This window comes from Zingiber officinale, chromosome 7B (assembly GCF_018446385.1).
Source record: "Zingiber officinale cultivar Zhangliang chromosome 7B, Zo_v1.1, whole genome shotgun sequence".
NCBI classification, from domain to species: Eukaryota; Viridiplantae; Streptophyta; class Magnoliopsida; order Zingiberales; family Zingiberaceae; genus Zingiber; species Zingiber officinale.
This window is the reverse complement of record NC_055999.1, coordinates 84,452,872-84,470,436: the sequence shown is the minus strand read 5'-3', so window position 1 is coordinate 84,470,436 and position 17,565 is coordinate 84,452,872. Positions and strand designations below refer to the sequence as shown.

At 33.1% G+C, this 17,565-nt stretch overlaps 1 pseudogene; it reads right to left on the bottom strand.

Annotated features, from left to right (window-relative positions):
• Positions 1–17,565, bottom strand: part of LOC122004496 — a 32,458-nt pseudogene that overhangs the window by 2,420 nt on the left and 12,473 nt on the right.

Here is a 17,565-nt window from a genome sequence, read left to right as displayed (position 1 = left end):
GGAATCGCACATTCAAATTTCGGAAATCAGATATCCTAGTCTTCCTTCAAGAATCGCATATCCAGACTTCAGCTAATCGGGAATCGAATATCCCGACTGCTAATCGGGAATCGAACATCCCGACTGGACTTCCTTCCAATTGATGATCGAGCATCTCGACTGCCAATCGAGAATCAAACATTCTGACTGGACTTCCATCCAATCGGGAATCGAACATCCTGATTGTCAATCAAGAATCGAACATCTTGATTGGACTTCCTGCCAAGTTAGTCAACCCTGCACACTCGGTAAATGTATTAGATTATAACAACACCTAACTTAACTCATTTGTCATTCATCAAAACCTGGGTTAAAGTTAGGAAAAGATATGCAGAAGTGAAATAGTAAAGACATGATCATTTTAAGGTTTTAAAGTTTAGTTGATTTTTCACTTTTTCTTACTAACTCTTACCCTACGCCTTTGACATCTATCAAAAACAATGCAAATAAGCAGATTGTAATAAAACTTTAGTAAAAATTTCAAATACAAATCTACAGGTGTGATAGGTGGAAGGAATTAAAGAAATTTTCAAACTATTCAAAAGGGTTTTCAAAATGTTGAAAATTTTTAAAACGTTGATAATTTAAAATGTTGAAAGTTTCTAAATCAAACCTTTTTGCAAAATTTAAATTATGAAAGAAGTTTTAGAAATTGTTTTGCAAGATAGTTTTTAAAACACTTAAAATATGTTGCACGAATATTGTAAAATAAGTTAAAGTGTTGTCAAAGACATTTTGCTAGGTAAAATAAGCTTGAAAGTAGTATAAATAGTTTTCAACATTTTGACTTTGGAAAACAAGAACATTTTGTACAAGTAAATTTTGCAAAAAAAATAGATTCAAGAGGATTTGTTAAAAAGATAGCTTGCTTGAAAAGTATGTTTTAAAATTTCAATCGTTCAAATCTTCTTTTTAAAAACTTGCAAAGAGTCTTGTAAGTATTTTCAAAAATAGATTTTTTTTGAAAGTGGAAAATACTTATATAAAAAATAAGAATTTTTTAAAGGTATTTTTTGAAATTATTTTGTAAAACAAAGTAATTTTGAAACAAGTAAGGAAATAAGCTATTTTAAAAATCATTTTCAAATTTACTCCCCCGAACCTGATATATTTAAAAGTATTCATCTAAAAAATATGTCCTTAAATGTGTAACTCTTAGTTACTAACTAACTATCAGAAGATAGCAGTATTTACTTGGTTAGTCAAGTTAAGTTAATGTATCCAGTTAGTATTCGACTAATGTGGATCACTTAACTTGATCACGATTCTAGTATTTTTCATCCAGGCATGTATGTTAGATCGTGACACACGTGAGAAAGGGGGGGGGGGGGTGAATCATGTGGTTTTTAAAAACTCTTCTTTTTCAATTTTTAAAACTCAAGCACGTAGCGGAAAGTAAGAAAGCAAGAACCAAGACACAAGAAAACACAAGCGATTTTTACTTAGTTCGGAGCCTTCGGCGACTCCTACTCCAAGACCCAGGCCCCGCGGACCTATCAATGGGAAATCCACTAAAAACCTCTTCAAGTACCCCCGGAAGAGAGAGTCGAGTACAAGAAGATTGAACAAGTGCAACACACTGCACTTGTTCCTTTGCAGTAATTAATTACAAGAAAAAGGTTACTGACACTTAAGGATATAAGTGGAAGTGTTCGTGTGTCGGTGTCAGTCTATCGGCCACGATCGGAAGTTCTCTGAACAGTCCTCGGGCACAGTAGCTTTGCAACGGAGTCGTAGCAGAAGCCTGGAGCAGTTGAAAGCTCAAATGGATGCGCAGTAGCTCGTATATCGTTGTTCTTCCAATGCCTTCTCGAGACTGCCTTATAAAAGGCTTGGAGGGCGTCTCCTATAAGCATAAAAGGCGCCTCCAATGGGATAAAATTTACCCTAACTTCGCTGCGCCATATATGCGAATTTGTCAAATTTTATCCGTGGAGGGCGCCTTCCATAGTCATAGAAGGCGCCTTCCATGAACAGTACCGAGGCGCCTTCCATAGCCATGGAGGGCGCCCTCGGGTACCGTTCACCCGAAGACAGCTTTGCTTCCTTGCTTGCTTTCTTGCCCTACAACAAATGTGTTAATCCAAATACCCTGCAAGACAAGTGTTAGCACAAATATATATAATAAATAGAGTAATTAGTTCCTGTCTTCCCAAGACCAGGAACTAGTCAAGGTCTCAGTCTAGGGATCCCAAATGGACCTAAACTGGACTGACGCCTACTGTCCCTCAACTGGGGCACGTCCTCACAGTCACTCTCCTCTAGTGACTTACCTTCACTTACCGTTTGCCAGACATCCGATCAGTCTGTCGACCAGTCTAGACTTTGTGCTAGCTATCTGGTCGGCCCGTTGACCTAGCTAGGCTTCGTGCCAGATATCCGGTTAGCCCGTCGACCTAACTGGACTTCGTGCCAACTATCCGGTCGGCCCGTTGACCTAGTTGAGTTTCGTACCAGCTATCCGATCGGTCCGTTGACCTAGCTGGATTTCTCCTGCACACTTAGTCAAAGTATTATATCACAACAAAACTAACTTAACTTACTTTGTCATTCATCAAAACCTGAGTTAGACCGTTAGTGCTAACCACACCAACAATCTTCCCCTTTTTGATGCAATGATAATCTGGGTTAAGTTAGTGAAAAATATGAAAAAATAACTGGACTAATGAAATGATTTTAATTTAGTTAGGTTGGTGTTTTGTCTAGTATTTTGCTAACTTAATCCATCTAACTCTCCCCCTTTGGCAATCATCAAAAATAATAAGCATAGACAAGTTTAAGAAAAGCGGCTAAGTAAAGGAGAGAAAATTTTAACAAAAAAAAATTAGGTTTATTGGGAGAAATTAACCTTACAATAAAAATTAACGTTTACAAAATTTTCAAAGTTAAAAAAAAATCAATAAAGAAGTTAAACAAATTTCAAATGTGTCTTAAAACTTCATGGCAGAATTTCTAAAAATAAAGTTGAAATAATTTTCAAAGCCTATTAACCTATTTATAATATTCAAAAACAAATGTTTGAAAGCTTATAATTTGCATAAGATTTTCAAAGGATATAAAATTTGAAGAAGCTAGAAATTTTGTAAAAATAATTGGAAAGTTAGAGAATTAAAAAATATTTTTAAAAATAAAATCACGGAATATTTTGAAAATAGCTGAGGTTTTAAGATAACTTTTTAAAACATATCTTTTCAAAAATTTAAGATTTTCAAAAATAAGATGATAAAATTTTAAGTAAGAAAACCTTTTGAAGACTATATCAAGACGTTTTCAAAAATTTAGACATTTATCACATTGATTTTTAAAACCTATCTTTAAAACTTTTAAGGTTAAAAAAAGGTAAACAAAAAGTTTAAAGATCCTAGTTTAGTAACCCTTTAAAATTTGAAGCAATTTTCAAAAATAATTTTTGCAAAATATTTAAAAAAAAATGCAAGCAGTTTGCAAAATATAAAATATTAGTACTTCCCCTAGACCTGACAGTATTTTAATAAAGATTTTGAAAATATTTGTAAAAAAAACATTTAAAGTAAGATTTTTAAAGTATTTTTTTTTAAACAATTGAGATAGGATTTTAAAAAAAGAGTTTAAAGAGAAATTTGATAAAGAATAATTAAAAAAATTCTAAGGAATTTTTAAAAAAAAACTTAAGGAAATAATTTTCTAAAAAATTTGATCCTCTCCCTAAATTTGATACTCCCCCTGAATTTATTACTCCCCCTGAATTTATCTCTCCCCGTTAATTTAACACTAAGGTTTGAGTATGTTAAATTTCAAAGTCTTAGTACATTTTTCTACCTAAGTGTTTTAGGGGATTTAGGGTTAGTAACACTTATGTTTATAAAATTTATTATTTAAATAATTATCTCTATATACTTGGTATAATTTTAAGTTTGATTCATCAATAAACAATTATTCTAAAAATAATTAACTTTAGATTTAGATGTATTAAGTTAAACTTTAGTTTAAGATTAAATAAAATAAGTTGTTACTAATTCAATAACAATTAATCATTATCAATAGATTATTTATTAACTTTTACTTAATTCAATAATTTAATACTTATTTGATTAAAATAATTTAAATTTCATATTAATTGATTGAGTTAATGGATTAATGAAAGTATTAGTTATAATTTAACTTTTCATTTACTTCAATTTTTTTATTTAACTTAATTAGGATTAACTAAATTTAAAGTTAATATTAATTTGAAGTTAAATTTATTAAACAAAGTTAAGTAAGGTTCAATTTAAGTCAATCTTTAATTATGATTTAATTAAAATAGTTAAAATTTTAATTAAGTTAATTTTTAATTTTAACTAATTTAAATTTAATTCAATTTTAATTTTAATTTAGTTTAATTTGATTTTAATTAAATTTAAATTTAAATTAAATTTGATTTGAATTGAATTGAATTTAATTTTAATTTAATAATTTAATTTTAATTTTAATTTTAATTTTAATTTAGTTTACTTTTAATTTAATTCAATTTGAATTTCTTAGTCATCTCACCCAATCTATATTTTCAATAAGGGAATCCTATAATTTTTGTGAGATAAGTTATGATCAATTTCAGGGTTTGGTTTAACTTTTTGTTAGATTCAGATTTAGCTTTGGGTTCAACAAATAGACATTCTTTGGATAAATTTCTGGGCTATGATGAGTCACTTGGACATCATTAGAGTAACCATGCCTTCGAGATTTTTCAAATAGTCCTATTCACTGAACTTAATATAAAACATTGGTCTAAGTAGTTAGGATTCGTAAGGGGTAGCTTCAGTTAGTTCCACTAAGCTAAATGTACCAGGTCGAAATCATATCTTCCTAGACATGGATAGATAGAGTTTTCCTAATCTACTATCATCCAAAACTTCACTAGTACCGTAGGTCAAGTTAAATTTTTGTCCCTTTTTAATCTAATCCTAATTATCCTGTCGAGTAAGTTGTTATTTTGGAGGTGCCAACTAATTTGGAACCTCCCTCTAAATTATTGATTTTCCTTTTAAGGTTTTTGTATAATTAAAGTTAATTTTATTTGAGATTTAATGTTTAATTTGTAATTTAAATTTAAGTTTTTAATTTTGAATTAAATAAATTTGTGAAATTGTCCTTCTTTAGAGGAGTATATTTAATATTTAATTTTTCTTTCAATCTTAATTTTATTAAGTTAAGATTATATTTAGTGTTTAGGGTTTTATTAGTTTTTAAATTTGAATTGTTTTAATCATATTTCTTTAAAGATTTATCTTTTAACTTCATATTAATTGTTGATTTTGAATTTTCTGGATAATCTTCATTTAAGATGTTATCTTTAGTATTTAATTTTGAATTTGTTAACTTTGGTTTTGATTTTATTAAAGTGTTTAAATTTATCCTTATATTTTCTTTATCTTTTAAGTTTATATTATTAGTTGAATTTATTAAATTAGTCCTATCTTTAAAATTTAATTTTTTTATTAATTAAATTATCTTGGTTTTGGATAGAATTTTCAAGATTGATATTGTCTAGATTATTAAATACTTTATTAAGATATTTATTGATTTTATCTAAATCTATTTCGATATTTTTTTTTAATTCAAATTTATTTTAATGTTTAAATGAATCATTTCTAAATTTTTATTTAATTTTAAGTTTTCTGAATTAATTAATGTGTCTAATTGATTTGGTCAATATTCTGTTTGACCAAGTCACAGTTGATGCCAATTTGATCAAAGTCTTGATTGACTTAATCAAAATCTAGATTGTCATGTAGCACACTAGGGATAATTTTTTAATTATCTAGATTATCATGCAGATAATTTAAACTACTATTGGTATGTGTATTTTAGTAAATTATATTAACCTTAAGCGTATCCCCTAATTCAGTAGGCTTCTCCGTTGGCTCTTACTCGAGTCTGAATTCGATTTTGACTTGATTCTCTAACTCCAACGGTTCCTCGTGAAGTTTGGTCAAGCAGGTCCAAAACTCATGGGCATTCCTGACCTTTCCTATCCTGCATGTAATTTTGTTAGGTAATAGATCTGAAATTAACTTTATTACCTTTTGGTTTGCTTCTGAGTTCTGGGTTGATCATCTCAGTGTCATGCCACCGTCAAAGTCGTTCATAAAGATGAAGCTTTCCATCTGCATCTTCCACAAATTGAATTCGTGCCTCTCGTATATCTCATATGGTGGTGGTTCGTGGATGCTCCATCCTTCTTGATGAGACATTGATACACTTGCAAAAAATATAGACATGAAGCGATTTCCAAGACTTTGTCTTAGGGTAAGTAGTGTGGGAGATAAAGAATTAAAGGTATTTCATCAATTTTTTAAAAAATAATAAAATAATAATAAAAAGTATTATGACAAAATTTACCAGAATGGTTATTTTATCAATTTAAACTAATAGTGAAAAAATTGAAGTGAATTTTTCAAAAAAAAATTGGAGGGAAAAAATGAAAGGCATATTTTTTTAAACGAAAACAATATATAATTTTGCTTTTGAAAAGACCCCCCTTTGCCTGATTGGTGGTTGCATCAATTCAGAACGGTAATCGCTCTGATATCACTTGTTGGTTCGTGACGTACGTGAGGGGGGGAGCTGAATCATATGGTTTTTAAAAACTCGTTTTTCAATTTTTAAAACTTGAGTACGTAGCGGAAAGTAAGAAAGCAAGAAAGCAAGAACCAAGACACAAGAAAACATAGGCAGTTTTTACTTGATTCGGAGCCTTCAACGACTCCTACTCCAAGGCCCAGGTCCCGCAAACCTATCGATGGGCAATCCACTAAAAAACTCTTCCGATACCCCCAGAAGAGAGAGCTGAGTATAAGAAGATTGAATAAGTGCAACACACTGCACTTGTTCCTTTGCAGTAATTAATTACAAGAAAAAGGTTACCGACACTTAAGGATCTAAGTGGAAGTGTTCGTGTGTCGATGTCGGTCTACTGGCCACGATCGAAAGTTCTCAGAACAATCCTCGGGTGCAGTAGCTTTGCACCGGAGTTGTAGAAGAAGCCTGGAGCAGTTAGAAGCTCAAATGGATCCACAGTAGCTCGTATATCGTTGTTCTTCCAATGCCTCCTCGAGACTGCCTTATAAAAGGCTTGGAGGGTGCCTCCCATAAGCATGGAAGGCACCTCCAATGGAATAAAATTTACCTTGACTTCGCTGTGCCTTATCTGTGAAACGGTCAAATTTTATCCACAAAGGGCGCCTTCCATAGCCATGGAAGGCTCCTTCCATGAATAGTACTGAGGCACCTTCCATAGCCATGGAGGACGCTCTCGGGTACTGTTCACCCGAAGGCAACTTTGCTTCCTTGCTTGCTTTCTTGCCCTGCAACAAATGTGTTAGTCCAAGTACCCTGTAAGATAAGTGTTAGCACAAATATATATAATAAATAGAGTAATTAGTTCCGAACTAGTCAATGTCTCAGTCTAGGGATCCCAAATAGACCTAAACTGGACAGACGTCTACTGTCCCTCAACTGGGATGCGTCTTCACAGTCACTCTCCTCGAGTGACTTACCTTCACTTACCATTTGTCAAACATCCGGTCAGCCCGTCAACCAGTCTGGACTTCATGCCAGTTATCCGATCGGCCCGTTGACCTAGCTAGACTTTGTGTCGGCTATCCAGTCGGCCCGTCGACCTAGCTGGACTTCATGCCAGATATCCTGTTAGCCCATCGACCTATCTGGACTTCGTGCCAGCTATTCGATTGGCCTGTCAACCTAACTAGGCTTCGCACCAACTATTCGGTCGGCCGGTCAACCTAGCTAGATTTCTCCTACACACTCAGTCAAAGTGTTAGAACACAGCAAAACTAACTTAACCTACTTTGTCATTCATCAAATCTTGAGTTGGACCGTTAGTGCTAAACGCACCAACAATATATTGATGCACTGATATAAGTATTTTAAGTCTAAGCAATAGGCCTATGCATCTCACGTTGTTCTAAGTTTTTGAATACACAATCAAGGTAGACCTAGTGTATTTGTGAGATACTCAATATCTAGATATATAAGAATATGCTTTTTATGAATTTAATATATTCTAAGGCCAAAACATATTTTAAATACTAAGGAAATGAGAATTTTTATAAAATAAAAAAAAATCTTAGAATTTGTAAATTATTTGAAAATTGTTTGTAAAAATAGTAGTCCTAGTTTAACGCCATAGGTTCAATATTCGATAACGTCCTAGTTCAATATTGCCTTTGGTTACATGATCTCTTATAAAATGATGTTTAACTTCTATATGTTTGGTTCTTAAATGATACACTGAATTTTTAGTTAAATTTATGAACTTATGTTGTCAATAAAGATTTTTATAATTTTTATAATTTAGGTTAAAGTCTTGCAATGTGTGCATCATCCATAATAATTGTGCTACACACTCACTCATAGCTATATATTCTACCTCAATTGTAGATAAAGCGATACAGTGTTGTTTTCTATTGAACCAGCTGACAAGTGATGGTCCAAGTAGTTGACATCCACCACTTGTACTTTTTCTATCTAATTTAGAGCCAGCATAGTCTGAGTCAGAATATCCTAGAAGGTCAAAAGTAGTTGTCCTAGGGTACCACATTCCTATAATTTGTGTACCTTTTAGATATCTGAAGATTCTTTTAACAAGCTTTAGATGGAACTCCTTAGCATAAGTTTGATATCTAGCACACATACTAACTTCAAATAGCATGTTAGGCCGGCTTGCAATTAGGTATAATAGACTACCTATACTACTTCTATAATACTTTAGGTCTATTGGTGTTCCATTAGGATCACTAAACTTTTATAGAAAGTCTGAGTTTGTAGATCCAAAAATTATGTCATCAACGTAGACTTGGGTGACAAAAATATCGGATTTAATGATTTTTACAAACAAGGTTGGATCAATTCAACCTTGTTTGAATTCTTTTGAAATCAGATGGGTGGATAATCGCTCATACCAAACCCTAGGTGTTTATTTTAGACCATAGAGCGCTTTTTTTTAATTTGAAAACATAATCAGGGTGTTCTAAGTTTTCAAATCTAGAGGGTGTTCTAAGTTTTCAAATCTAGGTGGTTGACCTACATATACTTCTTTTTTTATTAGTGTATTTAAAAAGGTTGATTTGATGACAATTTGGTAGAGCTTAAACCCTTTATGAGCTGCATAGCTTAATAGCATTTTAATGGGCTCAAGTCTAACTACTGGGGCATAAGTTTCATCAGAGTCAAGTCTCTCTACTTGACTAAACCCTTTAGCTATTAGCCTAGCTTTATTCCTGATAATTTCCCCTTTTTCATTTAACTTATTCCTAAATACCCACTTAATCTCTATGAGTTTCTTATTCTTGGGTAGAGGAAATAAGTCCCAGATTTGGTTTCTTTCAAATTGGGCTAGCTCTTCTTATATAGTAATAATCCAGTCTGGATCAACCAACGATTCTTCTACTGTTTTAGGTTAAAACTTAAATATTAAGGATATTTGACTTAGGTTTCTAAATGAGGATATAGCTTGAACCCTTGGTTCCGAATCACCTATTATTTGGTTTGGGTGATCTGAACTTATTCTAATTGTTCTAGGCTCAATTTGTGTTTGTTCATTTTCTTATGGTTAATTTTGTTCATCTTCATATTTGTTTATTGGGTTTCCACTTGCTCTCCCTAGATTAGTGGTAACTCTTACGAAATCAATTGGTTGATATTAAGGTTGACTTGTGTTATATTCTTTAGTTTTTAATCAAATTTTACATTGGTTGTTTCCTCAATTCTTAGAGTAGTTTTATTGTAAACTCTATATCCTCTATTGTTTAGGGAGTCACCTATAAATATTTCATTTTCTATTTTTGAGATAAATTTCCTAAATATTTTCTTATGTTTAATATATAAACAGGACATCCAAATACCTTAAAGTATATAATATTAGGTAATTTATTATAATAAATTTTAAATGGGTTTTATTATGTTTCTTGTTTATTGTGTCCTATTTTGTACATAACAGGATGTATTAATAGCTTCTACCTAGAAATATTTTGGTAGTTGATATTCATTCAACATTGTCCTAATGACTTTTTGAAGAGTTCTATTTTTCCTTTAAACTATTCCAATTTTGCTGAGGTGTATTAAGACACATGAATTCTTGATGGTACTCATTTTCTAAACAAAACTTAATAAACCTATGTTTTTAAATTCCCCACTATTATCACTCCTAATTCTTTTGATTTTTGAGCCATTTCCATTTTCAGTTTCTTTACAAAAATTATTGAATATTTTAAATATTTAATCTTTATTTTTTAAGAATTTTACCTAAGTAAATCTTGAGTAATCATCAATTATTACTAGACAGTATAAAGTTTCGTTAACGGATTTAATTCTATGTGAGTCAAATAAATTTAAGTGTAATAATTCAAGTGTTGAATTAGTTTGAGTTTGATTAGTTGGTTTGTAAGTTGATTTAGTTTATTTTCCTTGTTGATAAGCATTACAAATTATTGAATCTAAGTTAGGTAGTTTTGGTAGTCCTCTAACTAAGCCAGTTAGTTTGGTAAGGTTTTTAAAGTTAGTGTGGGATATTCTCCTATGCCATAATCAGATTTCCTCTTTTTGTGTCAGGTGACACTTAAGTGAAGAGCTGACTAGGTTGATTGTGTAAATGTTGTTATTCCTAAGTCTTTTTAATTTTATTGTAAGGTCTTTTATATGTTTAATTAAATATTCAATGGATGTAAACCTAACCTTATACTCTTAATCACATAATTGACTAACACTAAGTAAGTTAAATTTAAAATTCTCAATAAGTAGTACTTTATAAATGATAAAATTAGACTCTAGTTCAATATTACATATTCCAAGTACCTTCAGTTTGTCGTTATTCCCAAAGACAACTGTTTCTAGTTTTTTGAAGGTTAATTTTATGAACATTGTTTGATCCCCGGTCATGTGTCGAGAGCAATTACTCTCCAATATCCCTTTAGATTCTTACAGGGAGAAGAAAAATCATAGCTGAAGTGTGAACATAATTTTAACTTAAATTAATTTTAACCTAATTTAATAATTTGAATTTAATTAAATTGAATTTTATCTAAATTAACTCCGCCCATGACGACCGGTCATGGTTGGTCTCAAACTCGGATAAAGAAGGAGGGTTACGTTAGGTTGCCAGCCAGCGTCAAACTATGACAAATATTCAATGAATGAATCCATTAAACTATTGTGCTAATTCTAAGTTGTTCCCCGGAAGGAACGCGTTGTAGGGTCCGACTGTAGCGTCTCAACAAGAACCGCTACATCTCCATGAGAACTTGGGTGTAGTGTTAAATAGGCAAGAGTTCTCACACCATAGGTTGGATAAGAACAAATATAATAGGAAAACTAATAATCTAATATTTTGAACATGAAACATAGGAACTCTCACTGGTAAATCAATAGAGGTAGTAGATATGATGATTAGGAGAAGAATTAGTATTTTATGTGTACAAGAGATAAAATGGGCAGACGAGAAGGCAAAGATGATAGAGAACTCGGGTTTTTAAGTTATGGTATGCTAGAAAGAGTAAAGAAAGAAATGGAGTGAGTATTATTGTAGATAGTTTGTTAAAGGATGAAGTTGTAGGAGTAGTTAGAAAAGGGGATAGAATTATAGCCCTTAAGATAATAGTGGCGAAAGAAACTATGAACATAATTAGCGTATATGCACCACAAGTATGATTAGATGAAGCTACCAAATCAAGGTTTTGGGAGGACTTAGATGAAATATTACAAACTATTTCACCAAATGAAATGATTTTAATAGGAGGTGATCTAAATGAGCATGTCGGAGTGAAAAATGAGGAATATGAGAGAGTACACGGGAGTTATGGGTTTGGAACTAGGAATGAGAAAGGGAAAACTATATTAGATTTTGCGAAAGCATATGACCTTATATTAGCTAATACGTTTTTTAAAAAAAGAGAAGAACACTTAGTCACATTCAAAAGTGGAAATAATAAATCGTAAATTGACTTTCTTATGGTTAGGAAAAAGGATAGAAAGATTTGTAGAGATTGTAAGTCATCCCTGGAGAAAGCTTAACTACCCAACATAGGATAGTAGTGTTAGATATACGCCTCAAACATAGTATCAATAGAAAAAAAATATATATAATTCCTAGAATTAAGTGGTGGAAGTTAAAGGATGGGAAGCAAAATATATTTAAGGAGAAGGTAGAAGTACAAGCATTAGGCAAAATATACGATGACACTAATACAACATGGGATAAGATGGTATCGAGGTTGAAAATAGTAGCTAAGAGTGTACTCGGTAAGTCAAAGGGGCATGCACCACTAAGTAAAGAATCTTGGTAGTGGAATGATAAAGTACAAGAGAGAGTGAAGGAAAAATGAATATCTTATAAGGAATTATATATTTGTAAGAACGAGGAAAACTTAAAAAAATATACAATAGCCAAGAAAGAAGCTAAGAAAGTAGTGAGTGAAGCAAAAAATGAAACTTTTGAACGGTTATATAAAAAATTGGATACAAAAGAAGGGGAAAGAGACATTTATAGAATAGCTAAAGTGAGAGAAAGGAAAATAAGAGATCTTAGCCAAATAAAATGTATTAAAGATGAATGTAATAGGGTATTAGTAAATGATGGAGAAATAAAAGATCGGTGGAAGAGGTATTTTTATCAACTATTTAATGAAGGTTTAGGTGACCAACTTAATTTAGGTAATTTAAGTAGGTCAAATGAGTATAGAAATTTTAATTTTTATCGTAAAATTTAAACTTCAGAAGTAAAACAAACTTTAAATGAGATGCACAATGGAAAAGCCGTTGGACCAGATGATATTCCGATAGGGGTATGAAACTACTTAGGGAAACAACGTATTAAATGGCTTGCAAAATTATTTAACATGATATTGAAAATGAAAAAAATGTCTGATCAATGGAGGATAAATACTCTAGTTCTCTTATATAAGAACAAGGGAGACGTATAAAATTGTGCAAACTATAGGGGTATTAAACTAATGAGTCATACTATAAAACTTTGGGAAAAAGTAATAGAAAAAAGATTAAGAAAGGAGACCACAGTGACAGAAAATCAATTTGGGTGCATGCCTGGAAGGTCGACAATAGAAGTTATACATCTTCTTAGACAATTAATTGTAAAATATCGAGAGCAAAAACAAGATCTATACATGGTATTCATTTACTTAAAAAAAGCTTATGATAGAGTCCCAAGAGAAGTTATATGGAGAATTTTAGAAAAGAGAGGTGTTAGCGTAACATATATTGAACTAATTAAGGATATGTATGAGGATGTGACGATCAGAGTAAAGACTTCAGGCGGAGTAACTGAAGCATTTTCAATAAAGATAGGGTTACATCAAGGATCATCTCTAAGTCTCTATCTTTTTACACTAATTATGGGCGAACTCACTGCGTACATTCAAGACACAATACCGTGGTGCATGTTATTTGTAGATGATATTATTTTGGTAGATGAGACACATGAAGGAGTAAATGCTAAACTAGAATCTTGGAGGGAAACACTAGAAGGGAAAGGTTTTAACCTTAGTAGATTAAAGACAGAATATATGGAATTTAAGTTTAGCAATATTAAAAGTAATGAAACAATTATTAAGATAGGAGAGGGTGAGTTACCCAGAACCGAGAGATTTAAATATTTAGGATCATTTTTGTAAAATGATGGAGGGATTGAGAGAGATGTCTTATATAGAATACAAGCAGGATGGGTGAAATGGTGTAACGATCCAATTTTCCCTATTTCGAGTTCTAAAAGTCCTTATAAAAATCTAGAAATGCTTTAGAAAAATTCTAGAGATTTTAGAAATTTTTAGAGTATTTTTACGTAATTTTTGGAGTTCATTTGGTATTTTTACTGAACGAAAGAAGTTTCGACAAAAAATGTCCAAGCCGAGATTTGAACCGTGAACCTCGGGTGAAGCAGAGGTTCGCTTAACCAACAGACCAGCCGCGGGTTTTTTAATAAAACCCTAATCAAGTTGTATTTAAGCAAGAGTAGTTAATAGAAATATTGGGGTTATAAAGGGAGAACTTAGGGCTTGATTAGCCGTGACCTAATCTCACGATTTCTCCTCCCTTTCTCTCCCGACGCGGGCGACGCTGTTCTCCTCTCGGGCGGAAACGAAGCCAACCTAGGGCACGTCTCCGGTGACCGACCAAGGCTCGATTCCAAGAGATTTCTTCGTCCTCTCGATCCTCTCGACAAGGAGAACTCGAAGACGCGAGGAAGAGGCCGAGATCGTGAGTTTCTCCGAAGCCCTAGAAGCTGTCTTGCTCGGTTGTAAGTCCAAGAACCGAAGGTGAGTCGCTACTCACCTGCAGTAGGATAGTTTCAGATTTCTATTTCGTTTGTTTCCGAATTTTTCTGTGATATTGGTTTAGGGTTTGCTGCCGTGACCTTCAAAGAAAGAATAGGATGGGTAAAATTCAAGCATGTGGGTTTAATATTTCAAGTTTTATAGTTTGAATTCGGATTTTTGTTATACTAGGCAATGAGAAATCTTTTGTTTTGGTTCTTTGCCGTGGACTGAGCAGTAGCAACCTTCAATTCTTTTTGTTGCCGTGGCACATAGGATAGAGAACAATTGATGTCTTAGTTTTCAGTAGTTGAAAGCATTGTGGCATGTTTTAAAGGTTTCCTTTGCTCTATATAAACATAAGCTGGGAATAAGTTTTCATAGGTTGTTTCATTTTCTTGAAACATTTCAGATCCTTGTTCTTTTCACCATGCTTCCTACGAAGGAATACCCTGCTCTGCTCGTGGGGAATTTTACAGTTTAAAGATCTGTTGCTCGATGAGGAATTTTGAGTTTTGGGTTTCTTTTATTTAATTCTGCTGTAATTAGTTTAAAGGGTTATATTGCTTGATAAAAGTATAGTTATGAACAAGTTATAGGAATCTTTAGTTTTGGCAGATTTCCAGTTTCTTTATGTTATTAGATGTACATGAGTAGCCTTCCTTTTAAAACAATCAGTTTCTAGTTTCTTTAGAGTTTAATATGCAGAATTGTGTTAGCTTAATATGCAGCATTTTAGTGTGCAGATTTTATTAAGTATTAGTGTGCAGAATGCATTTACCCTTAGCTGAACATGTGCAGATTTTTTATAAGTAAAGTATGCAGATTTTGATAGGCTTAATATGCAGATTTATGTTAAGCTTTGTATACAGATTTTCAGTACGTAGGGTGTGTTCTAGTGCACACCAAGTGCTTGATAAAATGCTTAGCTCAATATAATGCTACAGTAGGCATTTTAATAGCTCAGTTAATGCAGTAGAAGCATTTAAAATAACTTATTTAGTCTTGCTTCAGCTTATATGGGACTACGGTCCAATGGGTGGGCTCCCACAGTCGCCTCTAGGTTCAGATAACCTAGTTCTAGGTTCAGATAACCTAGTTAAAGCAAGGTAAGAAAATTAGCTATGAAATCAGTATTTTATTTTCAGCAGTGGCACTGTACTGGATTAGATATCCATTGGATTGAGCTCCCACAGTCGTCCCTAGGTTTAGATAACCTAGTAAACCCTACTAGACTCGGAACTTGCAATCCCGGGTTTAGTTAGGGATGCGCGCACAGCAAGTACAGTTGCCGGGCCCATCAGCAGCATGATTATTATTTTAATCTATTATGTAAATAGTTTTTCAAAACTTCACAAATTAGTTATGTGAATACAAGTTAGACTCAGTTTAGCATTAATTAGTTTAGCTTAGGTAGCAATTCAGTTTCTTATTGATACACATGATAGTTCTATGATTAGCGTTACATGTTAGCTTTTCAGTTAGTTCCTTCGCTATTTATGAGCATGATTAGCTATACATGTTTATTATTTCAGTTAGTATGATTCCTTTATTGGTTTATGAGCATGATTAGCTCTACATGTTTAGTATTTCAGTTAGTATGATTCCTTTATTGCTATTTATGAGCATGATTAGCTATACATGTTTAGTATTTCAGTTAGTATGAATCCTTTATTGGTTTATGAGCATGATTAGCTATACATGTTTAGTATTTCAGTTAGTATGATTCCTTTATTGGTTTATGAGCATGATTAGCTATACATGTTTAGTATTTCAGTTAGTATGATTCCTTTATTGCTATTTATGAGCATGATTAGCTATACATGTTTAGTATTTCAGTTAGTATGATTCCTTTGTTGGTTTATGAGCATGATTAGCTATACATGTTTAGTATTTCAATTAGTATGATTCCTTTGCTATTTATGAGCATGAGTAGCTATACATGTTAGCTTTTCAATTAGTTGATTTCTTTGCTATTTATGAGCATGAGTAGCTTTACATGTTAGCATTCAGTTTTAGCATGTTTTATTTATATACATGCATATCGAGTTTTTGTGAGTAGGATAGCGCTCACTAAGCTTTTAGCTTATAAATACTATTTTCCTCCTACTGCAGATAAAGGAAAAGCTAAAGTATAAGGAAGAAGGCGACAAGGAGATGCTGTGACGGTGTGTGATGTGTGGACTATGGAGATCCTTGAGACTTAGCTAAAGAACTCACTTAGTTTAAGAATTTGTTTAGCTTAATTTCTTATTAAGTTGATAAGAAAATTTTGTAGTAGGAAGTTATGTTTCCGCTTTTCATTACTTGCATGATTTGATTTATTAAACTGCGTGGTTGTGAAAATATATGTTCTAGCCGCCTGTGGCTGAGTATACTCTGTATGTATTTACGGATATGGTCACCGGTACAGGGGAGACTCTGCCGAAATTTTTCGGTAGGGTTTCCATGTGATTTTTTTTTATCATACCGGTTAAGTAGAGTTAGTAGTCAAGTAACGGTCATCCTTAGAGTGTAGTAGTAGTAAGAAGGGTGGTCGTTACAGTTGGTATCAGATCAGTTCCCATTCTCCAGCATCACACACATCAGCATCAGCCTTGCCGTCTTCCAAGTAAGAATACCTCTACTTAATTTATGCTCTTTGTTTTGTTATTACAGTTCATGTTTATATGCCTACTGCTTGTTAGTATGTGATAGTTTTTTAAACATGATATCAGTAGTTATATAACTGTGATTACATTAGTTATGTTATGTTCTCTATGTCTTTAGAAATGGCACGAGGACGCCCAGCTAGAAGGGCACTAGCTACTGAGCCCCAACAAGAGGCAGGCAGTTCAGTGCCTCCTCCAGACCTTACAGCATTAGTGGCTCAGTTACAGCAGCAGCTAGCTGAACAGCAACAGGAAATAGCCACCTTAAAGGCTAATCAGCAGAGTACCCCCACAGTCACCCCGGAACCGAATCTGACGACTCCAGAAGTCTTAGAGGTTCCACCAGCCCAGCCTACAGCGCCAGCACCAGTACCAGCACCAAGCTGATCCAATGGCAGCGAGTCAAGCCAGAGAACTTCTCAGGCACTAGTGAACCATGGGATGCACAAGCCTGGTTCAAAACACTAGAGAGCACGATGGAGCTTCTGGACTGGCCAGAACACGAGAAGGTGAAGTGTGCCTCCTTCTGCCTGACAGGAGACGCACGCATGTGGTGGGAAAGAATCAGAACG